Raw genomic sequence first — 23,145 nt, 5'->3', positions numbered from 1 at the left:
TTGTATACATATTCAATATGTTAAATAATTTATATTTTAACCCTTATGCAAGAAATGAGTAATAAAGAAATTGACAATATATATATACTGTAGAAATTCAATTCTCGGTAAAACAATTGATCTGAAGTAGAATTACCCTATAGACCACTAAAATATCATCGTGAACCCCCAATTCAGTATTTTTTTTACGTGGACCCCAGTTGAGAACCACTGGTCTAAGTTATTAACTGAAACTATTTTAATTAGAATGAAATGTTAGTCATTGGAATCATGAAGTCCTCTCTCTTTTTCCAGGAAGTTTGTAATCATGGTTACAAAGTTCTTTCACTTGAAGTTTGCTGCACTTGTTGTTAATGTTTGCTGATTTGTTCCAGTTTACATTTATAATGTTTACAAATTAGATTAGCTTTGGTCTTTCCTTTTTTCCAATTTGTAAAAAGTTCCATTTTATTTTCAAAATAGGTTTTAATATTACTTACAATTTGGAAATATATGATTTCAGGTAAAAAGAAAATTCAATATTTTAATGAGTTAAAGGATGTTTAGAAAGTATTCATTTATTCTTATATATCATGGCTTGCAATATGTTTATTTTTAAATGCTGTATTTGTTGTAAACAATATATAATGTATTGTTATTGTTCACATTCATGGTAATCTTTGCTTAATTCCAGTATACTTTAAAAACAAATTTTTTTTGAACAGATTGACTAACCTGCTTCAGGTCAGTTATGTATGTTCCATTTAGAATGCTTGTTCTATAGCATTCTACATTCAAACTGAATTCAAATTTCAATTTACTGAATTAAATTTACAGCTAACAAATTCTATATAATTTTGTATTAACATAATTTAAGTTATAATCTTTTTTGGGGTTATAAAAATCTTTTCAAGCACACAATAACAAATCTGCATCTCATGTTAATGCACTCTCTCTTCAAAGCTGTTAGAAAAATTTCCAATGTCTCAAAAATTTTGTTTTTTCTCTAGTAAAACACAGGAATTGAAGCTAAATTGCTTCGATTTAGATTCAATTCCTAGTTCCGAGGAATATGTGGATAGCACTGATGTTTGTTTCTCTCTTTCAATGTCGTATTTGTGTTCTTTAATCCTGCTTCTAAGAGATTATTTGTGGCTCCTATATAAATTAAATCCTTATCAAATCTGCCATCATTTAATGGTATGCTATAAATTCCAGGGGTTCTGGTCCTATCTACTACATTATTATAATTTCACAGCATATAAGGAAAATAGCAATGGCACATGGGTACTCGATAAAACTTATAGAAAGTTTAGAAGGAATATATATATATACATACACAGTGGTGATATTCGAAATATTTAACAAGGGGTTCGCTAGCAGAAAATTTTTCCCTGACAATCACCGACAAACGAAATGGAAGTTTTGAATAGAAATAAATACAATACTTTTTCTTGCAACCGTATATCTAACAATCAGTGGCGTACTTGGAACGTAACGATAATATTTTAGGGCTGTTGACCCCCCTTTTTTTTTAGGCAGGGGTAATCTTTACTGCGAAATGGCACTTCTCGAAATACACACATGTCATCATCTCTCGAGATACATTATACTTTCTCTTTCGCTGTCCATAGCCCGACACGTGTTCGACAGCCATCTTGTATTATCTCGCGCGCGTGGCATTCTGGGATCTCTCTTATGACTGGATCTACTTTCAAGAACTCTCTTGAATCGATCGCGATTAAACCTCGATTGAAACGGTCGAGAGAGATCGCACCAAGACATACTCCCTGACCTTGCTCACAATCTAGATTGAAATGCTTGGTACGAACGAGGTATAAGGCTCTAGTTTAGTAGTATTACAGAGTATAATATGCATATTTTAATATATTTTTTAAAAAAACAAACCCACTGAGAAATCTTCTGTGTGTTTAACAAGGTTCGGAAAACTGAAAATTTTAACAACAGGTTCGGCCGAACCTGTGCGAACCTGCCGAATATCATCACTGTATATATATATAACCACCCCAGTGCATAAAACATACCCCAGCTGAGTCTAGAAACATGGTGGAATATGACAAGAAACTGAAATCAATAAACAAAGAAATTACTTGTAATGGAAGAATGGAGCTGGTGTAAAAAGGAGCAGTACTATTTACCAAATGCTGCAAAATGGTAAATGTTATACAGAATGCTATTGAATGAGCATTCTAAATAGAACACACACAACTGACAGTCAAGCTGTTCGAAAACATTTTTAGTTTTTAAAGTAATATTGGAATTAAGCAAGGGTTACCAATGTGATTAATAGTTACATTATTCCAGTTTGAATTTCTTTTTCTTTAATTCACCTGTAACATTGTATATGTTATTAATTTAGAATTACTGATTTGGTGATTAAATTTTTGTGATAAGTTCAGATGATTAATTGAAAATTAAACTAAGTTTTCCAAATTTATGATTTCTGTTTATATAGACATGCAAATTTTGAATTAGTACTATCATTTGTTCACTTCTAGACTTGGCACTGAATTGAGTATGGCACTAAACTGAAGTACCTCAAACAATAAGAACAGTACAGTCTGGTCAGTGCTTAAAGGCAGTTTAGCTTATTCTTAATCTAAAACTCATCGTAGACTGCATAACTTATCAATACAACATACTCAGAACACCTTGTAAATTTGCAGCTGCGTTTATTAAATACTAATGTTTTCAGTCATATTTAACAACCTTCTTCAGGGAAAAACAGCAAAAAATTGAACACTTAAAACATTTGCAGTAACGAACAAGCATTTGAAATGTTTTTAAAATATATCTTCCATTCCAAACCTAATAACTGGTGCAAAACAATTATATTTCTGGCTAACGGCTTGAGGAAGGTCTCAGTGGAGGGACCAAAAACGTTAGCCAGAAATATAAGTGTTTTGCACTGGTTATTAGGTTTGGAATGGAAGATATGCTTATAGTCTGGTGTTTTTAGAGGAGTTTTGTTAGCATTTTTTTTTTTTTTTTTACAATTTGGTCTTGTGTGAGTTTGCATATAAGCAAATACTGTCTGTTGTAAAATTTCAGTTTACACAGATTTATGCTCCATTTCAAGTAGATGATTGCCTAAACATGTTAGGTAGGCTGTGACTATAACATTTACAATTCAACCTTGGACACATTTTACAACTAGCGAAAGTCTAACACTGATTGAACTTTAGTTATTTTTTAAGATTTATTTATTTATTGATCTATAAATTGGTGATATAATGGCATGTTAAAAACTATTTTATTCAAAGATGTTTCTATAATCAAATATTAAAAACAGGAAAAAATTGAGGTCTTCTGGTCACCTAACTTTAGACAATTTACAATTAATAGAAAAACATTAAAATTTGTTTAAAATATATATATATTTTTTCTATATTGAATAGCATTTTAGTCTAATGTTTCTGAATATAAAGAGTAAAATATTTTTAAAATATCAGATTGAGTACAATACTTGAGCAAAATACTTGCAAATACAGTAATACCTTGATTTTCATCGACTTTACTTATCATCGGTTCTGGATTTTGATTTTTTCTTTGAAAAATTTGTCTCGGATTTTGTCAGCGCACCCACGTGACCTCTCTACTAATTTTGCGAAAACAAAGGTTGACCCACGCATTTACCTGCTCAGTGTGGCGTTCTTTTTTGTTGTGTGATCCCGCATGTCTAGCCAAACAATTCCATTGCTTTCTTCCTTTTTGCTCCATCATAAGACCAAAGAAAGTTTCTAGAGCCAGCAGCCTTCCAAAGAAGAAGGCCAAGTACATGATTGAGTTGAAGAAGTAAATTATTAAAAAAAATACAATTGTGACATTAAGATTGCTGAAATCAGCTGCTTTTATATTCATTTTGCATTAATTTTGTATTTTTTTAGTATTAAACACTATATTTGTTCAATAAGAAACTCAACGTCACCTTAACACCGGGGGGTGAAATCAACACTAAATCTGGAACCTGTTACCAGTGTAAATCGTGTGAAAAAACCTTTTTTCACAAACATTTTCGAACTTTCTAAGATAGTTCTTCCTCAGGCAAAAAATCCAATGGAATGCTTCAAAAAATAAAACCGAATAACGAAACTTGTTGAGATAGGCATGCGCACTCATGTACAGATGGTGATATTTAAAGGTTGCCATCTATAAGGGCTTGCCATGCTATAGAAAGACTAAGTTTACCCTTTCAGTTGATACAGGTGATCACGTGGTTAGCCTTTTAGATGGATATGGCTTCTAGCCATTTTAGATGTTCTAGATGGGGTGCAGTGACGATGACGTCGGCCTTCTGGCTCGATGTTGGGATCAGATGCATAGGTGGCCAGGGCAGTGGTGTGTCGCCCATGTCGAAGGTCTGCCTGGTGCTCGCGTATTCTGGTATTTAAAGAGCGCTTGGTGGAACCGATATATATATATATATGTAAAAGGCTCTTGTCACATCTGTTATTCTTCAGGGGGATAGAGTACACACCAGGAAGTCTGTTACGATCCGGTGAGTCCTTTCTATTTCTGAGGATGTTGAAGATTGTGGGACATCTCCTAAATGCCATTTGTATTTGTTGCTTGCTGGCGATCTCCGTGTACACTGCTTTAACATATGGGTTAAACGTGACCAAGATGTGTGTATGATCTGGGTTGGTGCTGGCCCTAGTATGCATAGTGGGTGTGTATTATGAGTGTTGATGTCACTCAACCAGATGATGTGTTAGATTAGGATATCAATGTCTGGCTGCTATCTTCTTAATGTAATTTAACTCGGTGGCTAGGGCTTGTGAGGTGGATGAGTGGGAAAACACCCTCTTAACCAGAATATTAAAGGCTGCAGCCTTGTAGGAGAATAGGTTGCATGAACCCACCAGTATGTATGTAGAGGCGGCACATGGTTTGTGGTACACTGACGATGGCGGATCCTTCCATCTTAATGGATATTTAGACTTCAATGGATATATAGACTTTAACGCACAAGATAGACCAGTAACTGTTTGATCGTGGATAAAACCAGAGCTCCCAAACAAAAACTGGAGAAGGCCACTAACAACCTGCTTTCTCTCTACCTCGAAGGCTATCCATATACCATCGATAACCCAGTTGAGTGTCTGATCCTGACATCGAGGCGGAATTTGACAAGGCCAATGTCATCGTCTCTGCACCCCATCTAGAACATCTAAAATGGCTAGAAGCCGTATCCATCTACAAGGCTAACCATGTTACCACCTGTATCAACTGAAAGAATGAACTTAGTCTTTCTATAGCATGGCAAGTCTTTATAGACCGTGATCTTTAAATATCGCCATCCGCACATGAGTGTGCATGCCTATCTCAATGAGTTTTGTTATGCGAACATTTAGTTTTGTTTTAAATCTCCACATTTGATTTTTTGAAGCATTCCATCGGATTTTTTGCCTGAGGAAGAACTACCTTAGAAAGTTTGAAAATGTTTGTGAAGAACAGTTTCTTCACACGATTTACACTGGTAACAGGTTCCAGATTTAGTGTTGATCTATATTTGTTTTCTATAAAATGTGTATTCTGGTTTGTATTTTAGAGTCTCTAGAACGAATTACTGTATTTTACGGACTATAAGATGCACTTTTTTCTTCGAAAAATTGCCTCCAAAATTCAGGTGTGTCTTATAGTCCGTAGCGTTTTATAGTCTGTAAAATACGGTAAGTGAATTTACATTGATTCATATGAAAGGAATTGCCTTGGTTTTTGTCGGTTTTCGATTTTGCCAATTGATTTTGTACAGATTATCGACAAAAACTGAGGTATCACTGTAAGGGTTTTTACCGTAGTGAGTAGCATTTGGTAGTCTGTATTTGGATGTCATAAGTTGGAGAAGTTTGTGTGATTACGTTAACCCATTCCTAGTGCTACCAAACCATTTACCTTTAATGGCCAGATAGTCGAGTGGTTAAGGTGATAGCCTACTGTTCTAAGAGACCAGCATTGAATCCAGACGGGTCAAAAACCTCTGTAGGAATTTTTTGGGCGTGGTCTTTCTGAATATGTCTGGCAACGTCCTTCACCACCTTGTTGAATCCATAATGGTCTTACTAACAAAGGTTCTCTCTTAGTATCTACAAGGCAGGGGAAATAAAAAAACATTTTTTGTCCAATAAAACATGAATCTACATAAAATAAGACTACTGTATAAAATAATGAGCTCTTCACATAAGTTTGAGTTCTGAAATTGTGATTTAGTGGTAGTGTTTACAATGCAAAATCATGTATTTACTATATTACAGAAACAGAAGTATTCTCTATTTCAGGGGCCACCAAACTTTTTCACATCCAGATAACTGAGAGAATGACGAGCGTGGGCTTCATAACCATTTTGTTCAATGCAGCACACTGAATCACTGAATACGCAAAAATTAAGGACAACCAACATATTTGTTTACCAATACTGAAACACGATTGCAGCAGCAAGCTCATAATCGCTTTTGTTAGAAACTTCGTTGTAGGTACTGGTAGTTATACAAAAAGAGCTCCGATATCCAAAGTCACATAAAGTCATCAAATTTTTTTATTTCACTGATTTATCTAAAAATTATATTACTGTCAGATGCAAAAAATCAGATTGGACCAATTTTGGCATTTTTACTTACACTTATTTTAAATTTTTTTACATAGCAAATTTATTTACAATCTATAATATTTCCATATAAATAACTATATTTTAGCTCATTTGAAGCACAGTGTGGCGGTGGGCCGAATGAACTGACCACTCTGGCCCGCAGGCCATAGTTTGGTGACCTGCTCTATTTAATATTGTATTTATAGACATTGTTGACAAGTTTATTAGTGCTATTTAGGATGGTACTAGGGTTTCTCATTTCTCGGTCTTTTTCTTGTCCTGGGATTCTGGGATAAAAGTGAACTGTTTTCCAGGATCCCGGGAAATCCTGGGATAGAATTAATTATTTTTACGATATACAAAATATCATGAAATCAAATGATATAATTATTTTTCATTTTTAAAGTAATTTAGTACATTCTGCAACCTCCAAAATCATATTAATAATGCTGTGTAAGATATATATTAAAAATTACCTTTGAATTACGTAGAAATTTTCACAAATAGAAAAAATTTATTAAAGTTTGCTGGAAACTGCATACAGCCACAAAAAATGACTTCAAATTGAGTTGAAAATTTAAAAAAAATGAACTTAGATCAATCAAAGAATTTTTATAGTCCTGCCACAAATAAGCTACGTATTGATTATTGACCATTTGTGATATGCCATAACAAGCAAAAATTTTAAAAACTAATAAGTAGGTTTAAAATTAATAAATACAAATGTATTCTGACAGTTTATGAGTTAATTACACTTTCTATTTGCAAAATTTCCTGAACCTTAACACAAAATAAGAAAAAAGTGAATTTTTAAGAAATTTGCAGGATTTCCCGGGTTTAAAAATTAACTGGAATCCCGTTTGAGAAACCCTAGATGGTACTATATTGAGGCTTTCATATATTATTTTTTCAAAATAATATATACTTATACAGATTTTTAGGTCAAGTTAAATAAAATTCTTCTTTTTTATGTAGGCTTATCATAATGTAGATAGTAAGATGACCAGCTTGTTTTTACTTTGAAATTGGAGAATCATTTCATGCGATATGTAAGATAATCTTTTAAAATTCAGTATGTGTTTTAAAAGATATTTACTGAACAAAATGGCTCATTTATTTTTCACAACACTCCGTAAGTCAATCAATCACATGTAGGCCTCTTGGATTTATTCAGATGCATTATTATTTTGAGCAATTATTCATGTATAAATTCATCAGCGGCCAGCTTTCATCTTATGTTAATTTTAGAATTCCCTTTGTCTATACTAGAGAATATTAATTTCTTTTCATTCCTTGCTGCTGTTTCAACATTATCGTTCTTCTTTTATTGGTACCATAAATCCATCAATAATAATGAAAATATATTGTACTTTACTAATAAGAAGTTCAAATTATATTGTCATAAATTATTATATAATTTTTGTGTTATTCTTCTGTATTTAAATTTTAATTTGTTACTTTTATATTTGTTTTTATGGATGTTATTTAGTTTTTGTTAAAAAGGGGATAAGAATTTTTGTTCTATTTCTGCATTTTACTTAAAAAAAATACTTGTCTTAGTAAAACTATTTTGAATTAGAATGAAATACAGTAATATATATTGATTTAGTTATCTGTATTAGGAAAGATTTTTATTTTGAACAGGAAAAAGTTTTATTTATAATGAATACATAACAGACAATAGTTATAAAAATTAAACTTATATCAGTAATTTTAGTTATGAAATATTTTCAAAGTCATGAATGTTTTGAATAGTTGACTTTATCAGACCATTAATTGTATGATACAGCAAAAATAATGTCAATAAAAATTTATAAAAACAAATTTTTAATTTCAAAATGATAATCATAACAAGTTTCAAATAAATGCAATTTTATTTCCTTTAATATAATATTTTCTTTAGTACTGTTTTCATAATTACAATTAAAGCTGAAACTGTTTTTAATGGTTGAAAATGCTCACTGTATCAATAAAAGTGTACATATTACTTTAGAAATAAAATTATTTGGTCTTATTGATTTCTGCATTTATCCAGAATATGGATACTTGAACCATCAGAATCTTTAGATTTTTATAACAGTGAGCAAAAAATGGTATATTCAATAAAGTTTGATTTAAAACATTCATTACAAATAACAATAAAATTACTTAGAAATCAATTTCTATGCTTCTCCTATAAAAGCATTTATGATATCACTTGGTTGTTTATTATTACTGTCACCTCTTTCTCAGCAACTGCAACTAATTATATCAACACACCTGAATTTTTTGCTGAGCATGAATTATTTTATTTCTCAAACATTTTCAATGTACTTATTATAGGCCATCTTTGGGCTTACGATTACCGTTTCAAAATTGAACGCAACGTTTTTCAAATACGTTTCATTTTAAATTTAAAAGATTTACAGTAATTGTGTATATTAAATAAATGAAAAAATGAATAAATACAATAAATAAATAACGGTAAATAAAATACAATAAAATAGCATAAATAAATAAACACAGTAAACAATGCTAAGTATAACTACTACAAGCTATAAGGGTTTTTAATCCCCAAGCTTTTTTCTATGTACTTCCATCCTTATAATTGGTTATTTATGCCAATTTTTTTTTTACTTTCTCGGCTGTTAAAGAGGGAAAGTATAGCAATCTAGCAAAAAATGACTCCACAGATTTTTACTTTTTTTGACTTAGGACATCTTGAAATGTTGAGAGATGCAAAACAATTTGGAGGTAATTTATGTGTGTAGGGGGGCATGATTTTGTTCACTCTGTTTGAAGCTTAACTCCTGTGCTTTTTGTTGAAAATTTCTGAAATTTTGGCAGGGTGGTTTGTTTATTAGGGGGATTGATGCTATTAAATTTTGGTGGTTAAAGGTCAACAGGTGGGAAAATAAAGGGGATTGTGTAGGGTTGGACTTCACGATAATTTTACTGGTTGTTGGCATTTACAATTTTTTATAAAATCCATCTCTACCCTCAAAATTAAGCTTTTTTTGCCATTTTATAATAGTTAAAAATATAAATTTTTTAGTAAAATATGATAACAGATGGTTCCACCAAAATTTTAAATTTTTCCAAGAAAGTTAAACAAGTTTCTGGATTTTTATATACAACATTTTTAGATTCATGTAGTAGTAATTAAAAACTAATCATATAAGAAAAGTAGACTTAAACTGAAATGTAATACATTATCAGTATTGTACTACAGTTAACCTTCAAGCTGCTGCTAGAATTTCATCAAGGCAGTTTTGATATCAGTTGTACTAGTTAGGCTTAGTTAAATTTTATTATTTTCTGCTAGGTTTATTTTATTTAACATTTATATTACAGTATTGGCTTTATTTCAAAATTGACATTCTTATTGTGGTGATTATTTTAACCATTTCACAAGAACTGGAAGACATTCATTTCTCTTCATACTGTAACAATTTTAATATAGGCTATTCAGTTCTGTTTTTACATGATTTTGATTTAATACTGTCTGAAAAAAATTCTGATCTCTTTTTGTATGATTTGTTTTGATCTAACATCTTTGATAAATTTGTCATTTTAACCCTTCTATAGTCGCGCGGCTTCTGTGTAAAAAATCTCCATTTGATTTGAATTTTTAAAAAATATTGATACTTTCTTTTCCAGAAAACTGCTTGTTTTAAAGAATTTATTAGATTTTTGTGTGATTGAAGCAGTTAGAAAAATGAAATTCAGAGTTTGATGACTTGTTTGTATGATTGCATTTCCTGTTTTCTTTCAATGCAGAACAGCTTTTGTATGCTGTTTGATATAAAGCTAGAGGTATTTTGATTGAAAAAATTGAATAAAAAGTAGTATGAATAATACAGATTTATTAAATTCTGCTGATGGTTTATGTATTTGTTTATGGCAATATGACACATGGGAAATCTATCGAGGCAGATGCCTACCTGGAAGTCTTTCTATGGGAAAACTGGCCTCTATTTAATTAAGTCTTACTAATGTAAAGAAAATCTGGAAAGCTGTGACCAGCTTATTAACGAGGTGTGAATCCATAACCAGTTACCAGTGTTTGGTGGTTTTTTCCACTTAGCTACTGGTAGGCAATTTTACTGATGAGTAAGTTACGAATATCTCTTTTCTAATTTATTAACTAAAATTAAAATATATTGCTTAAGTACGGTACATCCTATTATATTAATTGGTTTATTGTATTATTTTTACTGGTTTTTAGGGTCTGGAACCAATCTTTCATTTTTCTATATGGATAACATTTTTTTTGTGTGGTTTTTACATGGATTTTTTGGGAACTATCTACGGGTTATGTCGTTCGAGTTATGTCGTTTTCAATTATACGTCGTTTGTCAAAAAAGTATATGAAAAAATAAAAATCAAGTTTAAGTCATTTTATTTGACTTTACATCCGTCCGCCACAAATATTGAAGTCATAATATTACTAGAAGAGCGTTAAAAGCACATAAAATCATATTAAAATATGTACGTTTACAGTAAATGTTAATATAATCATCATAAATCCTAGAGAATGAAACACGAAAACATCTGTGTTTCTGTGTTGTCGTCTTATTTAGTGGTCTTTAAGTGTTCATTATTGGCATTTTCCACTGTAGTTTCGACTTGTCATAACTACACAAGTAAATTCGACTTACGTCGCCTCTCCTGGAACCAATTACTGACGTAAGGCGAGGTATACCTGTACTGTGTAAAAACAGAGTTGGACATGTGTATGTATATATATAAAATAATTTCAAAGAAACACAGGAATAATTCCATTGTTATATCTGTTGACAATTTCTTCCTTAAAACTTGATTAATTAATAGCTTTTTATAACTTACTAAAATGTAAAAATTATCTTATTGGAAATTAGGCTTTACATAGTTTTTATTTTGAATTAATGAACAGCGTAAATGTGTTAATACATTTATTTTATTATTACTTTGATTATATATATGAAGTTAATATAAATTATGTTTAGAAACAGTGATGGCTTTTCGGAGAGGGATACAGGGGCTTATGCCATCACACTGAAAAAAAAAATTAAATTTTATTTGTTTGAATTTCAAAACATTCATTTTAAAAATGTTTATGATGGCAAATATAGTTTATTGGACCATTTGCAATATGATCATTATGTATGTCTTAATAAAAGGTTAATTAATTGTTAATTACTTAAACATTTTTTTAATTTTTTTGAGTTATGGCAGTAGCAGATCCAGACATACCCTGTGGGTTTGTCTTGATCTGCTACTGTTAAGAAATATTCATTCCATAACTTGTTTATATTTCTGGTTTCTAAACTATAGAATTATCATATTTTTTTGATTCTAAAATGCATCATGAATTTTTGAAACTGGATTTTAAGGGTCTCTTTAATGGAAGAAAAAATTTTTAAATAGTTAATTTTTATTAAGTTTTTGTTAACAAGTAGCTAGGTTTTTCTAACTCGCTAACTAATATCATAAAATAGGTAACATTTGTTATTTGTGTGATCTGTATATAAAGTAATTTTTTCATTAACATTTTTAATGTTGTCTTGAAGATATTTAAAACATCAAAAAATTTAAACATTTGTTAACAGCAAAGCTCATTTGAACTGTGATGACTGTCTTGCAGTTTAGCCAAAAACATTATTATTGATCCATAACTTACCACACATGGTCAACTCTGATTGCTGATTGTTGTTTTGGACTATGTATGAAAGATATTTCTATTTTGTGCAAGTAAAAACAAGTTTTAAAAAAGGCATCTTAGAATTGAAGGAATATAATAATTAATGTATATACTTTATCTGTTAGAAGAAAAAATGTAAAAAATACAAAAATTATAATAATATTTTTATAAAGTTTTTGTTTATATTTAGAAAATAAATGCTAGTTTAGCATAAAATTCCCAAAATTTTATTTATCAAATGTTTGTTTACTCCTTTTTTCTCTGGATTATACACAAATGACTTGTGAAAGTTAAGATGCAAATATTCGTTTTTATTGTAAGAAAACAAAGAACCATCCAAAAATTAGAATTTAAAATTACCTTAAATTCAGGTTGACAAATTTTATCTACCAGTTTATTTTGAATAATAATTGCCCTTGTATAGTAACAACAGAGAAAATATGCAGTTTAAAATAGTAGCTGTGGCTATTATCCGAATAACAGTGGTATTCAACTGTTAGATATGTAATCTTTGGGGTGATATGCAGTCTAGTAAACTAATCAATATACAAATAATAAAATAACACTATATTATGTTTTAAGTTTGAAGAATACAATTTCAGTTTTGTTTTTCAAGTTTTCTTACATTGTTAATTTTGGTTTTAAAGCTATTCATTGTTAAAATCTATTTTTTAGTTCATATTTTATTTGTTATCATCTCAATTAATAATTTTCTAATTTATTAACAAGAACAATTAGATATTTTCTTTGAACAACACAGATTATTTTTGTTTCTTCTTGACTTCAATAATACATTATAACAAAAGCTGTTTTTCCAATGCATCTGTCAGAATGAATTAGCAGATGTAACCATGTAGGTAATCAGTTAAATATTCAACGCATTACACACTACAGCCGTCATACATTAATACCATTAATAAATAAAAACGACTGATAAGTAATTTTGATATGATGATTAAACTAAATGTAGAAATAAAATTATTGTCAAATTATGCTCGTCTTACAAATATAAATGTAATAATAAATACTAAAATAATTTTTCATATTAAAGTACAATATTTTATGTAGCTGTAGTTTCTATTGAATTTTCTACTCTAGATATGCCATGGAGAACATGTACTAAAGATTGAGTTATTGATAAATGTTAAAGCTGGAGATTTGAGTAAATTCCAAATTGTTATATAACCTGACATTTCAGTAGATAATTTTATTTCTGTGTTTGACATTAATACTAGAGTTTGTAATTATATAACAATCATTCTTGACATATGTTATTTTCCTTTGTTACGATCTGTGGGACAGTTCCTAACCTGGTCACTAGCAACCGGAGGAGTCACTGGACAAATTTATTTTTGTTGTATTTAAAATTATGGTATATCAATTATTATGCATTATTATTTTTATCTTTAAATTTTAGTAAAATAAAATATGCAATTTTGAATTTTGATTTATATTTAATAAAAAAAATTATTTAACACCTTGTTTTTTTATTTTGTTCAATTTATAATTTATTCTTTTGTATTGGTATAGAAGGTGAATTAAATCCAATTTTGAATTAAATCCAATTTTGGTAAGGAGTCAAGAAGCATTAAAGTTGAGAATCCTTGATCTAGGACATTGATTTTGAGTCACAAAACTACTCTCATAAGCACTTTTGTAAAAGTCGATAATGATTTTTTTTTGTATTTTCTTGCATTTTAAATAATAAGTTTTATATTTTCTTCCAGTTAATTAGTATAATAGTACTCATAATCATAAATATTGTACATATCTCTTCAGTAATGTAATGAAAGTCTGATTAGAGAGGTATAATTTATAATTTTAGTTACTTTATATTTTTTCTTGTGAGATTTCTGTTTATTTTTAAATAATTTAATTATTTAAAGAAAGTTTTATTAGTGAGATAGTATTAATATATTTACTAGACTACAGTAGCTATCATTTATTGTATCAAAAATTAATGTGTGTTTGGCATATCAATAAATACATATATCCCAGTGTCTGTTAGAGATGTGATCTCTTTGTGATGGTTTGCAATCTTACAAAATAGGCCCAAATTGTACATACAAATAATGAATGAAACAGTGTTAGTGTAAATAAATTTGAAGAATAGTATTTTAAATTGAAGATAAAAATATTAAACCATATTGAACTTAGGTTTTGAATGTTTTAAAATAGTTTTATTTGAATGTAACATATCTGTAGAAGAATATTTATTTTTTTTTTGTAGTATTGAAAATTGATGATTTTATAAAGCGAAATTAAATATACGATTATAACATCAAGTCACTCAGTCCGTATATAACATGATTATACTACAGTGGATTCTCTAACTTGCTTTTTTTTAAATCCCTTTCCAAAACTAAATCGCATGCATCGATCCTTTTTATATTGATGAAAAGTAAGGTTACATTAAATAGGTTGAAATCAAAAAGGAATGTATGTTTTTGTTAAATATAAATCGAAATTGTTTTATTTTTTAAAATTTTAGGCTATAGATTATTTATAAATACAATACTCATACAAATAACTGTCTTACGTCCAGTATCAGAATATATATATTAAAAAAAAACAAACTGTTAGTGAATTTGGTGATAAATCGTTAATAGATATTACTATCAAAATTGGAGGATACGTCAAAAATGAAGAAACAAATTCATGTTTTGTAGAACTTATATGAAAACTAACACTTTAGAAGCTTTAATAATAGTTTTTTTTTTATTTAGAAATATTTTTTTGACATTTTTTGGCAGCTTTCTTTAACAAGGAATTGAGAAACGTTGACTCATTTTTTTTTTCATTGTAAGTACCATAGTGATATATTAGTGATTGTATTATTTAAACGAAAGACTATCCATTCGATTATTATAATTCTGAATTTTTTCAAAGATATTCTTTTTCGAGAACGTAATGTTCCATTGAACTCGATTTTTAATTAGATATAAATCAAATTGACGGATACTTTACTATCCAAATCCATCAAACTGCCGAATAAACTGTTTCGCATACTAATAAAAATAGTCCGATTTGAAATTTATGGACTGACGTAAAAAGCTTTTAAGATTTACATTTTGTAAACTCATAATATTGTTAAATTAATAATTTCGCCTATTCAAATCAAATAACTTAAAAATCTGTTAGACATTCCGTCTATAATCTTCTGTAATCCGAGCCGATTACAAAATCAATTTACTCATTTGTCTTGGTGCCCATCGCATATGATTAACCTCTGGATTGTCTGTCTGCAGTCTTTAGTCTCGTTGTCTGGCTACGAGACGGGAGAGCAGTCTGTCTATTTGTCACACTGTCTCTTTCAAGGTCTTATGTACAGTACAGTACAGTACATGGATCTTAGTCTCGTCATTGTTTAAGTTCATGTAGTCCAGGGGTTCCCCCTCTTTTTTATTTATCAAACGCTTTTAAGAAAATGTTTTTTCATTAAATTTCTTATAATATAACGTTACATATTGTATTTTTTTTTCAAAATAAACTTTTTACATTGGAAAGTTTTGAAAATTATAGTAAAAAAATATTTTAAGAATTTTTAAATGATGTATTTTCTAAATAAATTAAACAATAATAAAGTATTATATATGCATGTATTTTGTTTATTATGACACTCCTTTCAAACATTCATCGACTTAATATGGTTCTTCACATAACTATATCACAATTTTCTTCTTAATTTCCATTAACGTGTATTTTTTAAATTGAATCTTCATACCGGATTTGTTCCAGAGATGAATATTGTAAATTTATAGCGAACAGTTTTATAACAAAATATACGAGTAGGTTTTATAATAAGTCTAAAATACTGGGTTGTAATCTCCATGATATTTATACAGGAAGTAGAAATTTAGTCATTTGAATATGAAAATTAGGCTGAAAGAATATGCGAATTGAATTCAAAATGGGTGTATATTTGGAGATATTCTAGCCCACCTTGGTGCGCGACAAAATCGCCAAACTTACGATGCAAAATTTTCTCACGTTCCAACTGAAAGGTTTGGAAGCTTATTATTTGGTATGTTTTAAGTGTTGAGAGAACCTTTTCAATAACCAAAAATTCACGTGTATACACACTTCAGAAACCCGATAAATTTACGAAACATATGTATAAATGATGGCGAATATTTATTGCTTTTCCAGTTGTTATATATAAGAGGGAAAGTATGGCGATCGGTCAAAAAATGATTCCCCAAGATTTTTATATTTTTGGATTCGGGATCTTGAAGTCGAGAAATGCAAAAAAGTCGGGTTGTTTTTTCCTGTATGTATGCTGGTTTTTGTGTGGAGGCATAAGTTTGTTCACCCACTTTGAAGCTTAATAACTCCTGTGTCTTTTGTCGAGAATATTCCTAAATTTTGCAGGGAGATTTGTGTATTAGAGGCAGTGATTCTATTAAATTTTGGTGGTTAAAGGTTGAAGGGTTGAGGAGATAGAAGGGGGTCGTATCTTGAGTGTGGACGGGCTTCATGAAGATTTTACTTGATATTAGCATTTACAACTCGTCGTAGACTGCATATCGTATTAAAACACTACACATATGCCACCTTATAAAATGCAGCCGTGTTTATTCGGTACGAACGTTTTCGGTCGTGTTAAACGACCTTCTTCAGGAAAATATCCAAAAAAGAAAAAGAAAAAAAAGAAAAAATCGAACACATCGAAAATTTGCAAAAGCGAACAAACTTTGGAACGTTTTTAAAAATATTCTAAAGAGAATTGCATGCGCCATCTCTACATCGATGCGTATTAAATAACACATTACATGAGAATAAGATAAAAATAAAAATAAAGATAAATAACAGACAATGAAAAATAATATGCTCCTTGGAGACATTAAAAGTAAAGTACAAACATAAACTATGGTGCAAGCCGAACGGCGCACAAAACATCGGGAAGGAGAGGAGCTGTGCAGAGACAATAACTACGGTTTCTGTTTTGCGTAGGCGTCCGCATATCCGCTTTTCTGACGTTTACATGTCGCCTGAGCGCCAGGCTGCAGATATTTTACTAGCCTCTCTGAAGTTGATAGATTGTCCTTTCTGGCTTGCTTTGCAGATATGCCAAGCTTCTGTATACCGGAGGTGCTTTATGTTGCGAACTGCTTGTACTAATCTTGCTTGTGCCCATTCAGCTTGGACTTCTTGGGGATCTGCCAGGACGTAAGTCGCCAACGCTGTGCATGGTTGTTCGCTTCTTATATTTCTCTGATGTTCCGCCAGCCTTTCCTTGAGTGATCTTCTGGTGGCTCCGATGTAAAATAGCTTATTTTTTATTAGCATTTACATTGTTTTTTTTTAAATATAAAACTCATCTCTAACCTGAAATTTAAGCTTTTTGCCATTTTATAAGAATTAAAAATGATATATAAAAACTTTTTAATAATAAAATAACAGATGACGCCACAGTTTTAAATGTTGCCGGGAAAGTTAAGTAACTTGTTGCTGATTTTTTTATCTTGATAAACACTAACAAAAGACTGTACCATAAAGTTTTGGTCGCAAATATGTTATATTTTTATTAATATAAATGTTATTCTATTTTTCTGTGGATCACACGTTTAATAATCATTTATTGGGCAGCAATTTGAAAAAATTGTAGACCTATTAATTCCCACTGTCGTCCGTTCATCTTTCCTTAATCTCGAGAATGGAGTTAGACAGATGAAAGTCGAGACCATACATGGAAATCTTCGGGGAAGTAGGCTCCGATTAACTATCGATATATACTATATACGAACATCCGATGCAACCGGAAGGCATGTTATTTCAATTCAAAAATTTTCCCCTGAAAGGTGTCCGGCACGATCCTATTGTTAAAGGAAAAGTATGATGTACAGGGGCAAGTGAAGAGAATAATTTGAGGTGAAGAGAATATATTTTAAGTTAAAGTAAAAATATGATTTAAAATTGCAGCCCGGCATTGTGACGATATCACAATAAATAACTGCTCGTTTTGAAAAACACTTATTAAAGAATTGGTATTTTTGATTTGAACAATGAAAATCATTTGAGAATAATATATTTTTAGAAATTTTTACAAACAATTTCGTAAGATGGAAAATATATAGTAAATTTCAGTTATGCGGCCACCTTCGGGGTATTCAATTTTCGGACACAGGTGAGGTTATGAAAAAATTAGAATACTGAATTTTGTGTTCTTAATGCAGATCTCGGTAAACTGTTTCAAAACTATAGCAACAGGACTGAATTCTCAAAGATCTATTGTTTAAATAACGTGAGATTTTCCTTTTCTGTTGGCCTGTTAAGTGAGGTGGCCAATGACTACGAAGATGGAGTTTGATTTACATTGAAACGTAAGCAGTTTTACGGTGGAATTTTATGGATAGCCACATAAGTGAGGGGGCTACATAGTAATGTTTTTCTATATATAGTTATTTAATGTCGAACGTTTGATACAAGTCAGTAAAGAGCCAAAAAAATATATTAGAAATTTATAGAGATGGTACATCGAGAAATATGGCATTTTCCACAAGAAGGAAATTGTTCAATATTTTTCTTATTGGAATTTTTTTAAATTGATAAAATAACAAATAATACAAGAGGCTGAAAATTAGGCTCAGTTTTTTGCAAGAAATAATTTTATGAAAGTAACTTACGTCAAAACATTGTAATTTGTGTATGAACAAGACCATTTTATTTTGAACAACTTTTGCAAGGTGTAAATATCTGAGTAAGAGAATAGTTAATTAATTGACTTTTGGGCCATCTTTATATATTATTGTAAAATTAAACCCGAAGCTTATAATTTTGATAGTTGATATAACATCTGTGTTCTTAGCAAAATCGACTTAGTGGATCACCGTCCATACGTTACTCAAGAGTCAGATTAAAAAGACCAACTAAAATTTAAGTAATATTCATCATAAGATAAAAAAAAAAAATACTAGTTCTGTTAGCAAATTCTATTGCAGCTTATAACGAATGTTTTATATTATTAAAAATAATGATATCTTGTTATTACACATCTTTATTTCGAAGTCGCAATGGCCAGTGATCGAGAATTGATGGTTTATAGTACTATGCTGATACCATCAAATTTTTACGATATCGATATTTTAAGTTTTAGAATATCGACATACGAAAACTGATAACATTATTTGTTAACGTAAACGGCTACTACTGTTACCATAACAATTCCCCTAGCTGTGTGATTGCACTGTAGTGTTAACTAGACACAGTTCGTTTTCTGTCTAAACACGAACTAAGAATTAAGTCGAAACGCTAGTAAGTCAATAATGTTTCGGGGACCATCTACGATGATCACCTGCCGTTGGCATAAAAAAAAACAATTAAAAATATTGCGCGCACACGTTCTAGCGATCTTGTATCTCGAAAACGAAATCATAGAACATTTGTAATTTCCACTTCCTGTATTATGTAAAATGACATAGTTAATCAAAATTAGCTGATCAGATTTTGAGAACGAACTCAGTTCTATAAGCCATGTAAGAGAAGCTTCGCTAATACTCTGCAAAAATTCTGGGGGTTGTTTTTAACACTAGTGCAAACCCCTAACAGTTGTGGAATTGTTTGGCACAAACATTCAGGATTTTCATGTCCTGCTTTTTTTTTTTCGTATTATGTAGAACTGGTTCTACATTCTTCAACTAACTGATCATAACATTATGAAATAAGCGACATTAATATCAGTGAGAAAAGACCTAATACTCCAAAAATAAGTCAATAAAAATCAATTTAATGCTACCATCGTATTATGCTCTATACGTGCAATATATATATTTTTTTAAATCTGCTCTGTGGGCACTAAGAGAGCCTCTTTTATCAAGTCCATTATGGTGAGGGACGGGGCCCGATATATTCAGACAGACCCCTCGAAAAATTCCTGGGGATTTTTTGACCCGGGCCCCCAGAGCGGTAGACTGCCACCTTGACCGCTCGGCTATCCAGCCGTCCGTTCAATATGTTTATACAGGATGACCCGAAATGCTGTTAACTGGCCTTTGTGTATTTCAATTCCGCGTGTGAATACAGTCTAGATTGCAAATTAAGTTTAGATAAACGTTTCTCTTTTACAGAATTGGAGGAAACATAAAAATTTATTATTTTAATATGGTAGCAATTTATTAAAGCAGTGGTTATTAACTGACTTTTGGGTGGATAACGGGAATTTTATTACGAGTTGCAATAGAATATTTCAATAATAAAATTTTCATTGTGCGCTATTAAACAGTAAAAACCATAAATTAATTTGAAAAATTGGTTCACTTGAATGATCACACACAAGTAGCGTACGAAGGTTGATCAGAAAGAGGTTACTTAATTTTAGAAATGCTAAGTATTGTATCTGTTTTTAAACCTGCAGCAGCTTGGTTTCTTTTAAGGAAGGAACGGGTAAATATTTTTCTGGCGCCGAGTATGAGTTGATATTTAGATTAACAGCTCCCAATCGAAATGCTTCAGATATATCAGTATCGGTATATTAATTATAAAACTGGCTATAACTATTAGTATTGTTTATACAGACACAATTACAGTTAACATAAACTATCTCCGCTTTTGAGCGAGACTTCAACACCAGAATGGCAAAAGATAGCAAAGGCGCCAACACGCCGCTCCGAAAGATCCGGATTCGATTCCGATTCAAATCTTCAGAAATTTATTGTGATTTCATCCGGATATGTCGATTCCTTTCCCTTACTACGGACGCCTCGTGAAGTTTGGTCGAACTTTCGATATGCTTGTAAGGAAAGCCTCTTAGTGCCCGCAGGGTGGAAAGAGGTTTTTTTCTATTTTTATCTTAAATTGCGGATTTCAATGTTACGGATTCTACGTTTAATTATCATATCTCAGTTTTTGAAGTTTATAACCTAATTAATAGAAGGATGCTTTCATTAGGTTTACCGAATTACACAGGGAATGTGGCAACATTGAAACAGTCTGATTTCCTTCTCGGTAATTGTTGAACTGATGTTTAAAATATACAGAGTGAACCGTTTTAATTAGCTAGTGGAATAACTCGAAAAATACGCTTCAAGATGGCGCTACAATCGATGAAAACGGGTTAAGTTCTTTTTTTTAATGAGAATTGTAACCCCCATTTTTAATTTTATATTCCGCATTAAAAATAAACAAACTTATATCCAAAAGATGCATTTATCAGAAGTTATGAGCATTTAAATTTTTACGTATCGACCATTAAATTATTTTTCACTAAATAATAATAATTTTCTAATGACTTTTTTAAAGCGTTTTTCTTCTTTTTTTTTCAATGAACTTCACATGTATGTACTATGGCAGTTGTGTAAAACTTAAAACGCTCATAACTTTTGATATTACAGTTCATTATTTGAAGAAAAGTAATTGTTAAACTATTCTTTTTCTTCAAGTAATGAACTGATGCAAAAGTAATGCCACAGTGTGTTGAAGCCATCAAGCTTGTGATAAAGAGAAGACGATGGTTGGTTCCATTAGGAAATGGCCATACGCAGAGCTTATGGTATGCCTAAAAATTTTGTATCAGTGACTTGTTAGGTTCGTAAATGTGAGTTAACTTATGTAATCTGCGAGTCACGTCAGTCAGTTTTGAAAAATGCATTTATTTACTTTTACAATGTTACAAATTAAAATATATTGCAGATATTAAAACTGCTAAGAAATACAGCACTGTACATACTTATAAATAACTCAGGGCAGCCAGATTTTTTCATTGTCCTACACTCAAAAATGTTTTTTTTTTTTTTTTTTTTTTTTTGGAAAAATGAAAATATGCTCAGAATTTACCCACAGTTGCTCAGATAAACTTGTGACAAGCTAATGGCAAGCTTAGGCAAACACAAAAAATAATTTGTGTATGCCTAAGTTAGTGATTTTACACTTAGAATTTAGAAATCTAATCGTCTATATGCTCATTTGGCAGCTTTGATAAGACACTTGTCCTTTAAGTGTGCCTACCTGTTGATGAGGTTACAACTTTGTAGTGCCAATTTATAAGCCTATATTCATTCAAGTTATGCACAGAGCTGTCCACCATTGGATAAAGGTTTACTTTGGTTAGTGTTGTTGGCCACTACGTCGTACAGTATTTGCATTCTCGATCCCGTATTCTTGTGAACTCGACATGGGCTATCTGATTGGCATGCTGATATCTTTACTGTCTTGTTCATTTGACCATCCTTGTTACATTGTCTTTCAATTAAATTATGTTGCAATAGTTTAGTACAGATTTCTACATTGAAAATAGAATTATTTTTATATTGTATGATGATGATATATTGATACAATGTCATTCATACTGCATGATAACATGTATTTCATAATGACCAAATCAAAGTAAATTGTTTTCAATAATAAAAGATTCAATGAAAGTTGAAATCTTTGAAAAGATTCGATAGAATAAGAGATCAATGGATATGTAATGTACTATTTAATGTAATTTTGAATTCAATCATAATAAATTATGATTGAATTCAAAATTATTTTCAGGAGAAAGTGAAAGTAAGAAGAATAAAAATGAAATAAAAATTAGAAGTTTTTCTAACAAATTTTAATCTTTTTATAATAAGAATTTTAAAAACATGTTTTGTAATTTATAGTTATTATGATAACAAAATATAAATACAGTAGAATCTATTGTGATCACAGATTTTAGAATTAGTTGTTTAAAGTTATCAGAATTAGCATGTTCCAAAATATATAAGTTCAAATATATTTATAAAACTTATTATGTTTAGATAAACAGGCATTTGTAAATTATCTTTTCACACTAGTAGACTCAACATGTGGATAATAAAACAATCATTATCTGTCATAACCAGTGATTTAAACATTAAATGTTGATTGCCATTTGCTTAAAGTACAGTAGTTTAAATTGCTGAAATTTCTTACTTGATTAATATGCAGGCTGTTG

General features: G+C 30.4%; 1 protein-coding gene across 1 annotated transcript in view; it reads left to right on the top strand.

Moving 5' to 3' along the window:
- Positions 1-23,145, top strand: part of LOC136968138 (zinc finger protein 236-like) — a 56,931-nt gene that overhangs the window by 1,280 nt on the left and 32,506 nt on the right. The window lies entirely within an intron of this gene.

Source organism: Centruroides vittatus, unplaced genomic scaffold, assembly GCF_030686945.1.
Source record: "Centruroides vittatus isolate TY-2023 unplaced genomic scaffold, ASM3068694v2 contig_1401, whole genome shotgun sequence".
Classification (NCBI taxonomy): Eukaryota; Metazoa; Arthropoda; class Arachnida; order Scorpiones; family Buthidae; genus Centruroides; species Centruroides vittatus.
The sequence above is the reverse complement of the archived record's forward strand: the minus strand, read 5'-3'. Positions and strand labels throughout refer to the sequence as shown.